Source organism: Genypterus blacodes, unplaced genomic scaffold (genome assembly GCF_046128005.1).
Source record: "Genypterus blacodes isolate CSIRO-AG114 ecotype Tasmania unplaced genomic scaffold, CSIRO-AGI_Gbla_v1 ptg000260l_1, whole genome shotgun sequence".
Taxonomy (NCBI): Eukaryota; Metazoa; Chordata; class Actinopteri; order Ophidiiformes; family Ophidiidae; genus Genypterus; species Genypterus blacodes.
Window position 1 is genome coordinate 142,501 of NW_027467053.1, and position 12,486 is coordinate 154,986.

Consider the following 12,486-nt stretch of genomic DNA (forward strand, 5'->3'; position numbering starts at 1 on the left):
AATTAGAACGCTGTACTCATCATGTGGGGACAGAAGATGTGTGAACCTTCCTCTCCGATTTCACCTCCTGAACCGCATCCATTTTTCATTTATTCCGGTCTCCCCTTTCCAAGATATTTTCTGGCTTCTGCGCCGTTTCCTTCACTTCATTTCGTCCCTGTAATGTTTTCCACTCGATCGCTGTTGTGGTGATTTATTTGGGTTATCTTCTTTTTTTTTTACTTTGTAGTTGGCCGCACAAAGTGCTATTTGCTGTTGTGTACCAGAGTTTGTTTGCAGATAATAGCAGACGGCTGAGTTAAAGCGATTTAAATGACTTCTTGTTGGCTTCAATCCAAGCATTACTTTACTAATAAGGAAGAGGTCACCAAAATCCAGAGCATTGCAGATAAGCATTTGAATGAATGAATGAATGAATGAAGTTTTGTCCCTCTTGTCATCTTCCCGTTTCCTCTTCTCCCACCCTCTGTTCTCACCTCTTTTCCTCCTTTCTCTGCTCCGCCACTCTGCCCTCATCTTCACCTTCCTCCTCTATTCTTTCTGCTGAGTGGGAAGCTCCAGGCCAGCACTGACCCCACCCCCCACCCGACCGTTTCCCTCTCGCCTTGCCCCGGTCAGAGCAGCTCTCCTGGGACGCGCCAGGCAGCAAGGTGGGCCTCTCTGGCGGTCTGGACCGGGGATCTGGTTAGGGAAGAGGAATGTGTGGAGTGTAAATGAACACACATACTTCTATATATCCACTAAAAATACATACCATCACACACACACACACACACACACACACACACAGGTAGGAGTACCAAAGAAAGCATACGTGCACACAGACACACACACAGACACAAGAAACTTTCAAAGAAGAGAGCGGCTCATAGGAGGCATGACACAGCCTCTCCTGTCTTTCAGTGTCCTGCTCTCATCCCTTTTTCCGTTGGCTCATTCACTCTTTCCATCTCCAGGGAGGATGGACGGATGGACTTTCACTGATAGGACACAAGTGAGAAGGTTTTGTTTATCTCTAGGGGATAGAAAAAGGACAGGAAGGACCGAAAGTGCAAAATAGGAGCGAGGAAAAAGCAACCTCTAAATACTGTAGTGCAGTCAATATGTGGGGGCTGTTACAATGTATTTGTGTGTTTGTGTGTGTGTGTGTGTGTGTGTGTGTGTGTGTGTGTGTGTGTGCGGAATCATAATCCCCCGTGTGTGTGTGTGTGACAGGGAGACTGACTCACTTCTCTCAGGCCTGAGCTCTTCATAACTAGTCTACAACCTTTTGCCATTTCCTCAAATTAACCCAACTCCCTGTTAAAACAATGTGTGTGTGTGTGTGTGTACGTCACTTTTGGTGTCAGACACGCCCTGGCTTGATCGATTGCCAACATCTCAGTGCAAACAATCTGGCGCACCTCAGTGTTTGTGTGCGGGCGCGGACACACACCTGCTGGACATATATTTCAGTGTGTCAGGCTGATTGCGCGACGGTCTTGGATTCCTCGCCGAGGAGTTTTCTGGCTTAACGGTTTGCGGGTGTGAAAAGAAAAACAAAGAGAGGAGGCGGGAGGAAGACAGATGGACGTTACAAAACGGCCCAGGAGTCAAAAAGAGGGCAAAGAACACAGAGAGACAAAGAAATCAAAGTGTGTAACGGATATATTAAAGTATGAAGTTACATAGTTACTGATATGACACAACGGCCATTCCCCACATGTCCACCACATGTTTACTGTCACCATCACGCATTTGCTTCATTTTAGTACGTCGGCACACAAAATGTTTCATATTCTAAACAGATGAAGTTTACCATCTCCTCTTCCTCTCTGGGCGTGAACTTCCCACTCTTCTCTACTTTCTGTCTTTCCGGTATACATCCAAACTATGCGCCTCCCTTCCATTTAATAAGCTACGGTTACACGTGCGTTTACGTTCTGCCAAAGGTCAGGATAAAATATAACACTGGCTTCGCCGCCCCTTCCTGCATGTGTGTTAGTTTAAAAAAAAAAAAGTTACAAGTCCAGACTCTCTCTGCGCTTCACTCGCTCGCCCCTCTCCTCCTCCTCCTCCTCTTATCCTTCACTCGCTCTCCATCTCCTTTCTTCTCCACACCATTAGCACTAGTCAATGCTATCAGAGCTGGCTAATGTCCCTTCATTACACTCTGCCTCTCTCTCTGCAGGTCTTATCAGGGCTGTAACCCTGTAACGCAGGCCTCCACGCTTCCATTTCCCAGGCCGCTCTGACGCCAGTGAACGGAATCTGGCCGACACTTCCCTCTAGTGGATGTATGGGGAACACAGGTGAGCTGATCTATCAGGTACAGAACACATTACCCTTCCTCCTCTGTGCGCTCATGTCTAAAGGTGGACAGGGTTTAAATCACTGCATTCACTGTCTGAAACAGCCAGGGGGTGATTAAAATAATGAAGGCTTTGTGTGTGTGTGTGTGTGTGTGTATGTGTGTGTGTGTGTGTGTGTGTGTGTGTGTGAGTGAGTGAGTGTGCGTGCGTGCGTGTGTGTAAGAGAGGGAGAGAGAGAGAGAGAGAGAGAGAGAGAGACAAAGTGAGCATAAAAGAGTGTGTGCATGGTGAGTTTGTGTATGAACTTAATAGGCTGCAATTAACATAATTCTCTTTCATAAGGGCACAGCTGTAAACATAAAACATATAAGCTACTGTATGTGCGCACACACACACACACACAAACACACACACATACTCACACACACTCACACGATCACACACAAACACACAAACACACAGTCACACCTCATAATGATCAGTCATAATCATCAGTCTCTTAAATGCCATGCTCTTAAGCTTTTGTTTTACTAGACTGGATAGTTTGGATGGTTTTGTGTGTGGCCTTAAGTGTTTGTGTGTGTAAGTGTGTGTGTCTGAGCTGGCTGCCTGTCCACACCTCCAGGCTATCACAGAGGTCCTGCAGCGCTGCACTGTTTACCCGAAAGAGGCAGAGAAACAGACGACGCCGCTGCTGCTCAGGAAGTCTGTGGCAACAACGCTTAAGACAATGTAATACTTGAACAAGGAAAGGGTTGAAAAGACGATTCGCATCAGGGGTTCGCACGAAGATGTGTCAGCGAGTAAATCAAGCATTGGCCCATTTCTAAGAATGCCACGGCGGCAGAATCTCCCGTTATTTTGGCTACGGTGGCCTAAAGAGGACTTTGTGGTGGATTCTTCTACGGAGGCAGCTACACGTTGGTCTGGAAGAGTGCTGGCATTTTATGAGAAACAGTGGCCGAGTTCACGCGCTTGGCGAGGAAATCCGATGCACGACTGAAATCGGCAGAGGTCTATTCGTTTCCTAAAGTGCTTAGGGAGAGGGGGAATTTAGCCCATATGCTAAGTGAGCTTGTTGGTCGGGAACAGTTGGCAGTGCATTATTGTTTACTGTCGGACTTCCCTGTGTGGTTCCAGTAAACAATCCAGCCTCTCTCAGCTGCTTGGCTCAAATAAGCCTCCTACGTTCTTAAATGTACTTCTACTATGTCAGGATTAGCCTGCATAAAGTTCTTTCAGATAATATCTCAAAAACGGATGCTCAATCAAGAAGATGATGTCCAGAAATAACACCTGACTTGCCAACATACGACATCCAGAATACCGCATCCATGTAAACTCGCTGGTTGGCGGCGGGATGGAAAACCACAAGATCCCAGATTTAATTTCAAAATATGTCTCCGGCGTGTCAAACAACATCTTAGACAACAACAACAACAGCATAAATCTGCACGGACCGCATTTGTAAAGATGTGGCTGGCCCGAGTCGCCTTCTGACAGATGGAGGAGAAATATGAAACGAGAAGAAAACAAGCAAAGCGCAGACTCGGTTGTTGTGATCGTGTACTTAGGAGGTCTGCCTCAATGTCTGCACTCCACTGGCCACCATATGGGTGCTCACCATGAATTTGCTGCGACAAATTGTGGGGGGGGGGATTCCATCTGATTCCTTGATGAAGTGACATTTCAGGGAAAGCATTCCGAAGTTGAAACCCCCTTATGCTGTAAAACCACACCTGATTAGGCTACAGTCTTAAAGAGGATCCAAATGTCCGTATCGGCACTAACGCACCATGACTACGCATGTGCTAGAAACGTAAACTAGGCCATGTTCGTCATTACCCACCTCTTAACAATTAATATATACAATTAAAAAGGCCAACTTGCAAAGGTCAAGGCAGAGCAGAGTTTTCATCAGATGGTTGTGATATATTTGAGATTTGCAGCAATGTACACTCGACCATCTGTGATTCCTGGGAACAAACTGCGTACTCTTGATTCCAGAGTTTGCCTTACACGGCAGATGATCTCCAGCGTGATTTATGAAAATCAGAATGGAGGCTTTACCCAAAAAACACTTTTCCCTGCGTGATACCTGAGCTCGCTTCATGTTTTAAAACATCTTCTGGAAGGCCACCAAGCGTTTGTTCTCCGTGCGTTTCCTTTGAAAGCAGAATGTTTAGGATTATGTTTGTCATCCGCAAAGTGGAATCTGATGCGTGGATGCGCGCCACGAAAACGCAGAGGGAGGCCGGAGGGCAACGGCGGGCTCTGAGATCGGACGGATCCAGAACGGGGGCGGGGCCCGAGCCCATGATGTGGATGAACGCATGCGGAACGCTGCAAAGCCTCCATGCGTAAACAAACAGATATGTTAGCAATAATCTGAGGCTTTTCTACTTCACCAAACTTGGCTCTGACCACTGCCATATCCCATATCCAGTGTGTGTGTGTGTGTGTGTGTGCGCGTGCGTGTGTGTGTGTGTGTGTAAAAGAGATGTAGGCTATGTGTGATTTCATTTACAGGACTATGCACTCTATTGTGTTAAGGCATGTATGTAGTTTTGCATGTGTATGTGTGTGTGTGTGTTATTTGTGAATGTCTGCATTCTATTGTGTGAAGCAGCTTGTGTGTGTGTGTGTCTGTAATGTATGTGTGATTAAATTTAAAAACATCTTCACGGTGGTGCTGTGTTTACAGATGTGTGCAGCTTTATGTAACTGTGTATGTTTTAAGAGAAAGAAAGTGGAAAGGCAGAATATAGCAGCTGAAAGCGTCAGACCATCCTGACAGAGAAGGAATAACGGATGGATTTCTCTCTCTCTCCATTTCACCCTCTCTACCTCTTTGTCCCTCTCCCCCTTTCCCTTTCTTTCTTTATCTGCCCCTTTCTCTCTCTCTCCCTCTCTATCTATTCCTCTACCATTACCCCTTTCTCTTTCTCTTGCTCTCTCTCCCCCTTTTCCTCTCCCTCCTTCATTAAATCCCTCCCTCCCCCCTTCTCTCTCTCTCCCCCTTTCCCTCTCTCACTCCCCTCTCAGCTACCCTTCTCTCGCTCTTTAACCGTCTGTTTTTCCTGCAGAATGTTTCTGTTTCCCTCCATCTTTCCGTGTGACCTCTCACCCCCTCGGTTTGGTGTTAGTTCTTATTTTCCGTCTTCCCTTTCTTCACCTCTCCCATCCCGACCACCTTTTTGGATTACCGATGGTTGCGGTTTTCACTTATTTGCTTTCGCTCTCTTTTTCCTCCCTCTCTCTCTCTCTCTCCCTCTCTTTCTCAGCTTTTTCTCTTTCACCTACTTTTAATCCCATCCTGGCTCTCCCTCTGTTCTCTTCCATCCACAGATCTAGCTCGTCTCCTTGCCTCCCCTGAAGCATCCAGTTGCCCCGGCCAGAAACAGGCGGGTGGCTTTCATACCTACTAATAAACTTGTTTCCATCACACACACACACACACCGTATATATACCCAATATAATGTTGGGCTGATTCAATTTGTGACCATAAAGCATAAGCACATAGACACACCAAAACACACATTAGAGGGGCGGTTGCACTGAACCTCAGGCAACCTTGTTCTTTGGCGAGCAAAGGGCACCCCTCTGACCAGTGTGTGTGTGTGTGTGTGTGTGTGTGTGTGCGCGAGAGATTGATATCCCTAAACCATTTGCGATATATCCCCAGATGTCTCAGAGATCAGTTGCTATGCCAACAGCGGTCAACAAACAGGCGACGGGCGTTACTCTCCCAGTCTTGTGTCTCTGTCTGTGCTGCTTGTGCCAATAAAGTTTCTGCAAAGGTTAACAGGCGAGACGGCGTAACGTCAGCAGCTCTTCGGTGGCTCGGCGTAGCGCCCTTAAAAATAAGCAAAATGCTGTCCTTAATCATTTTTATTCACTGGAGGATGTGAACAGGCAACGCTCCAAAAGGAGGAAGAAATTCACACCTCACTCCCGCAAAACGATGCCTGGCGTCAAAGCAAAGCACACTGGGATATTATTAACGTTATGAGTCATCTGAAGGGCTTAGCTTTGTAAATCCTGATGATTTTTAGGATGGACTCATCTGAAATACAGACTGATACACCCAGACGCAGAGAGAGAGTTACCGTGGAGACAAGGACCTCATTATAAACATCAGACCTTTCACCCTGGATGCACGCTCTCCTCTGCCAAAGTTTAAAGAGAATTAAGTGAGAATGTGCACATAAGCAACACCCGTGAAAGGAGTGTCGCCTTCTTGCAGAGCACAGCTTCATCTGTGTAAGTAACTGCAGCGTGTGAGCACAATACGCGTTTTCAAGGAAGCTAAGTTGGTTCCTTATAATCAGAATTAGTCCTTGGCGGCTGCGGTGGCGGCGGCCTGCTCTCAGAGGAGCTGCCTCGTTTTGTTTGTTCTGCTCTTCTAATCTGCATTGACACTGTTGCACAGACTCCGAGCCAATCACAATACACTTTCAGACTGGGCGGGAACTTTACAGTAATCAGCTAAATTCATTTTTCACAATGGGCCCCAACTGTCAGCGCCAAATGAAACTAGAGCCCAGAAAAAAGGCTTTGAGACTACAGATGTAATTTCATGTGGGAAATAAATTGGGGAAATACAATTTGCGTATGTTCAAGACAAAGAGGTCAACTAGCAAACTGAGACGTACTCCATGCGAAGATGTTTAAATATTGCTTCTAAACCCTACCTTTTACTTCCTGGGTGTTATAGTAAACTTTCTGACAAACTTGGGCTGACACGAGACTTGCAGAAACAAAATAAAACAAAACTTTCGTCTCATTTCAGCACAGCGAGACGCCACACTGAGTTAAAAGAAGAAACATTTTGCCTCCAGCTCTATGAAGCACGTTTGAAGTCAAATGTCAACAAAAGAGACCGGACGTGCTCACAACAAATGCTTTGCAAAGCTTGTCCAAAACATTCATCCGTCCTGGGTGTTTCATTGACAACATTCCCCACTTCTCTCCATAAACTAAACTCTAGTAAGTACTATGGTAAACATGAGGCCAGGATGCCGGCTAGTGCCACAGATAGCCGCCTTGCAGTGCGAGAGAAGATAGTTTGTGTGTGCAGCATTGCTTACAAACAGAAGCCCCTTTATGCTGCTCATGATAAAACTGGTTGTAAGATGTGCACATGCAATGACACACACACACACACACACACACACACACTCTCTCTCTCTCTCTTCTAGTGAACCTGGTTTCCATTGTGCCTTGGGTGGGATGGAGACTGCCAGTTGGACAGAACCCAAGTGAAACACTGACAGAGACATATATAGTGTATGTGCATGTGTGTGTACCACTGTAAAGTGTCGGGGTAGTTAAACAGTAGCTATGTTTAATCATCTGTGCTACACAAGATTTCTCATGTTCTTGAATACCTGGTTTGTACACTGTAAGAGTGTGTGTGTGTGTGTGTGTGTGTGTGTGTGTGTGCGCGTACCTCAGTTGCTGACAGATGACAAACTTCAGATTTCTGATGTCATTCATCTGGAAGACATAGCAAGACAGAATGTTAAACACTAAGAAGGAAGAAGCGGCAGGAAATGATTTGAGGAATAGGAAAGGAAATGCAGCCTCAGAACAAGACAGTTAAATATATATTTGCAAATTTTTTGTTTACATTTTTTAAATTAGCATAGGTACCACTTGCTCACCAGATGCTCACTGAGTGGCGCTGTAGCACTGAGTAATCAGAGGGGATTAGGGAGGGTGGTTATTGTCCTTACTCAGAGGAAACTCCTCTCAGAGGGCATAAAAGCGTGAAACACCTACGGGAAACCTTTTATGGCGACAAATCTGTACTGCCTTTATTGAATGTGAGGTTTCTTTTAGTTTCAGTGCTGTGTTCCGTCTCCTCATCCCTGCTTTTATCTGTTTTGGGGTTGTTTTTGCCAATAGAACCCAAAAGGCACAGACACAAACTGTAAATTTCATTTAACTCGGAGGACCAATAACAGATTCTTGAATGGATTGCAGAGAAACACCATCTGAACTTTGTTTTCCACCGTCGTTAATCAAACATTTGTGCTCTCCGACTCTGCGTTTGACATACAAAATAGAGATGTCTGGGATGTGAAATAAATTACAGAGTAAACTGATATATCGAAGTACTATCTCTGTACCAATATGTACACTTTACACACAAAGAGAAAGCATGACAGTGAAGAACTATCTCATCATCTCATGTGGTTGCCGTGGTTCTATTTATCCTCTACAGTACACTCTGAGGCAGGATGAAAAAAAAGATAAAGATGAAGAATAAGAGCAGTGGGATGTGGTGGAAAACGTCTCTTTGACCCATTTTGACGGACAGATAAAGGAAAGGATCCATGACCGAGCTTGAAGGGGAGAGGGGATCTGTATGAAAAACATTAAAGGAAATCAGAGTGAGGCTGTCATATCAAAGGGAGAAACCATATCAAAGTGACTAGGCAGAAGGAGTAGGAGAAGAAGAAGAAGAAGAAGACAACAACGACGGTGACAGGTGGACACAAATAGATGAGAATGAAACTACAGAAACACAGAAGAAGGAGGCAAATGAGAACAATTCTGAAGTTCTGTTAACTTTAGCTTTTATCTTAATTCGGATATATGAGTCAATCACTCCATGACAGACTGACTGAGGGAGGGAGAGTGACTGAGAGAGAGAGAATGAGAATGAAAAGCAACTGATGAAAGGCCATGTGACCATCTGACCATCCTTGAACACTGAACAGCATCCACTGTGTGCGTGTGTGTGAGACAAAGACAGAGACCAGAGTGATGCATATGTGCAATGTGTTCTTTCTGCTGTGTTAACATAGATTATGAGAGAGCTGGGGGAGAGAGGGGGGGGGGAGAGAGAGAGAGAGAGAGAGAGAGAGAGAGAGAGAGAGAGAGAGATGCGCTCAGTTCACATATGAAACCAATTGTCTCCCAGTGAAGGTTAGATGGACTCCACCATGTTACATTAACATGAAGATAAATGGCCCAATTATAAAGCTTCACAACACACTAACAGGCTGCTACTTGTCCTCTCTATGCATTTAAGAGAGAGAGTGTGTGTGTGTGTGTGTGTGTGTGTGTGTGTGTGTGTGTGTGTCATGCACATCTGTGGATGTTTATCACATCATTGGGGGAAAAAAAAAGAGGAGAGACGGAGGGAAAAAGTGAGATGGAGAGAGAAAGAGTGCGGGGAGAGAGAGAGGAGTTAATCAGGATGATTGTGTTCTCTCAGCCAACCATGTCTGTCTTGGCTACTAGTGGAATGATGTTTGACTCTTCTTCAGAAACCAAAAACCAGAGCAGGAGGACGAACAAGGTATAACGGGCAAAGATGAAGAGAAGTTTGCGATTGAGAGGGGATGAGAGAGAGAGAGGGCGAGAGAGGGACAGGGAGGACAAGAGAGACAAAATATGCAAGATGGACGAGAGACAGAGAGAGGGGGATCATATAGTGGGGGGAAATATAGAGAGAGAGGGAGAGGAAAGAAACAGATATGTTGTAAAATGTTAGACATAACCTTTGCCATTTCCTCCTCTCTCTCATTAAAATTTCTGTCAAGTTTGTTGTTTCTGCTCAAAGTGGCGGAGCAGCAAGTTGAGTGAGATGGATGGGTGTGGCTGACAGAGCGCGGGTGGGGGTCCTACATCTGTTTGCGTGGGCACTGCGGGCCAGAGAAAATGGAGCAGAGGGTAGAAAAAGATGAAGACGAAGAAGATGGAGGGGGAAAAAAGATTAAACACAGGAAAAACCGACCCAAATCATTTTTCTTTCTCGCTTCAAAAACAAGATTTGGGATGTTTAGCCGAGGCTTTAAAGAGTGAGCAGAGCATGATGAGAGACAAAACTGTGGCTCTGGGGTTACTGTGACACACTCTCTCTCTCACACAAACACACACACGCAAAAAGAGAGAGAGAACAGAATAGGGCAGAATAAAATTTAATAGAGTAGAATAGAACAGAATAAGTTTTCAATGGGAAATTGGCTCGAGGTATGAAAACATAGAAAATAGCAATTATATAAAAATGTTTCCAAAATCTAATATATATTCTGTCCACAAAGAGGAAGAGAAATGCGACAAAAACATAGAAAACATTAGAAATCTATCAGGTTTACAGATAAAATGAGGAGAGACTAACACACACAAACACACAGCATCAATATACATCATTCTGTGGTGTATCAGTGAGATATTATCACATTCATAGTGATCAAAACCAATACACTCCACACAGAGATCAAAACATGAAATCAGATGCAATGCAAACTCAATTCATTTGCCAGCGAGTTGAATAAGAATTTGAACTTGCGACCCTGTGGAAGTGGTTCCAAACATTTGGCAAAAATATGGAGAGTAAACCAAACATGAGACAAAGAGCCCCATGCAGAGCTGCTGCTCGTTAAAATAAAAAACAGCTAATTCAGGATTTTAACCGGCGACCCTGCGGAATCTGGAGACGTGAGGGGAGATCGAGATTAAACACCCGAGGCATTCGCTCGTAAACAAGTTTAAATCGGGATTCAAACTTGTGACCCGGCGCGTCTGACCCTGTGGAAAACAGTTTATGGGTTTGAATCCCGGCGCCTAAATAGAGCCGCTGAGGGCCATGTGGATTGAGTTGGACCTTCAAAGACCAGAGAGGGAAAAATAAACACATTTTATATGATTTCTCTCTCAGAAAGACTGTGTGCTAGCCGGTGTTTCTGGCTCAAACGCTGCATTTGTGTGTGTGAGACGGTGTCTGCCTGTGTGTGTGTGTGTGTGTGTGTGTGTGTGTGTGTGTGTGTGTGTGTGTGTGTGTGTGCGCGTGTGCGCGTGTGTGTTGGCCGACATGTTTTTGTGTGATGCTCAAAACTTTTTATGTGTTTTTGTGTATTTTAATGCACGTCTGTGATTGTATGTGTAAATTTGCTGTGTTTGCTGATTGTTTGTGCATGTGCACGAGTGTGTGTGTGTGTGGTGTGTGTGTGTGAGTGGGTATTGATCCTGACTGATGTGGCCTGTCCAAGTAATGTTTATTTTTTCACTATAATTACACAGCAATGGAGAACAGAGAGGGAGAGGGAGGGATGGATGAGGGTGAGAGTGGTGATGAAGAAACAGATCTAAAGAGAGGAAGGGAGGAAAACATACAAAGAAGGGGAAGAGAGGGAAACGGGGAGAAAACGAGCAAATGAAAAACATGAAAGAGGGGAGAGAAGATGAGAGAGATGAAGAAGGGCGGGAGCGGGCCGAGCGAGGAAGAGAGGAGCAGATTATTCTGGTTTTCCTGTTTGAGGTTGGGAACAGCTGGGAAACACTGGGGTTTCTGAAATCTGATTGTAAAGGTCAGATTTGATTACATTACGTTAGATTACGCTGGATTACTTTGCATTTGCATGTTTCCAGTGGTGAACCCTGACCAAGAAGTAATGGGATACATCAAAGAATAACAAGATAGAAATAAGAGAGGAGCTAACGGAGCTTAAGCGTAAACACGCAGCACACGGAATGTCTGGAGACGCACGGTAACAAGCAGCCACATCGGAATATGAAACGCGTGTGCAGTGTTTGTGTGGAGATGAGAGAGATCGGCTCATAGGTTTACAGCAGGTGTGACTTCTGAAGCAAAGAAGAGAAAATATGAGTCCTGACCGGGGGCAGATGGAGGTCTGTGACCGTGACCCCGCCTGAGGGTTCCTTCGGATATCGTCCTTTATGAACACTGCCTGTGCCGCAGCCAAGCGTCGCAGATCAAAAAAGAAAATGCAGGAAATTCACAAAGTACCAGGGCCAAAGGACAGCAGGGACCGTGCGTACAAATACAGGAAATGCCAGCGTTTTCCCCACAAGTGCCGCTCGTGCACAAAAGCCTTGCAAGGCCGCGGCTGTCACGAAGGCTGCTCGGCGTGACAGAGAGAGCAAAGAGGTGCGCATACACACCTACTGACAACAAGCCACCAAACATGTATTTTATGTATCCTATGTATTTGAAAAAGAAAACCCAATTGCATTATAGTCAAGGCTTCTAATGTTCATGTAAACACACCGATGGAGCTGCAAAACTGTCTTCAACATTTTAGGAGCCACTCTGCTTGAGGAGAACTTGAAGCATTGTGGTCTTACTCCAGCTTTGGCTTTGCCCGTTCTTGCCCGAGTCCTCTCTAATGACAAACAAAAACCCCATCAAACTAATTCTCGTAAAAAACGTGACATGAA

General features: G+C 45.2%; 1 protein-coding gene across 2 annotated transcripts in view; it reads left to right on the plus strand.

Annotated features, from left to right (window-relative positions):
• The window catches only part of LOC143017004 (pyrin-like), a 162,856-nt gene that overhangs the window by 68,173 nt on the left and 82,197 nt on the right, over positions 1-12,486 (plus strand). The window contains exon 1 of one of the 2 annotated variants that reach the window (XM_076171615.1): positions 7,543-7,553. The exons of the other annotated variant lie outside the window; for it this stretch is intronic. The gene's annotated coding sequence lies outside the window, so the exon portion shown is untranslated. Of the gene's footprint in view, positions 1-7,542; positions 7,554-12,486 lie in introns of those variants that run through there. 2 annotated transcript variants of the gene reach the window in all.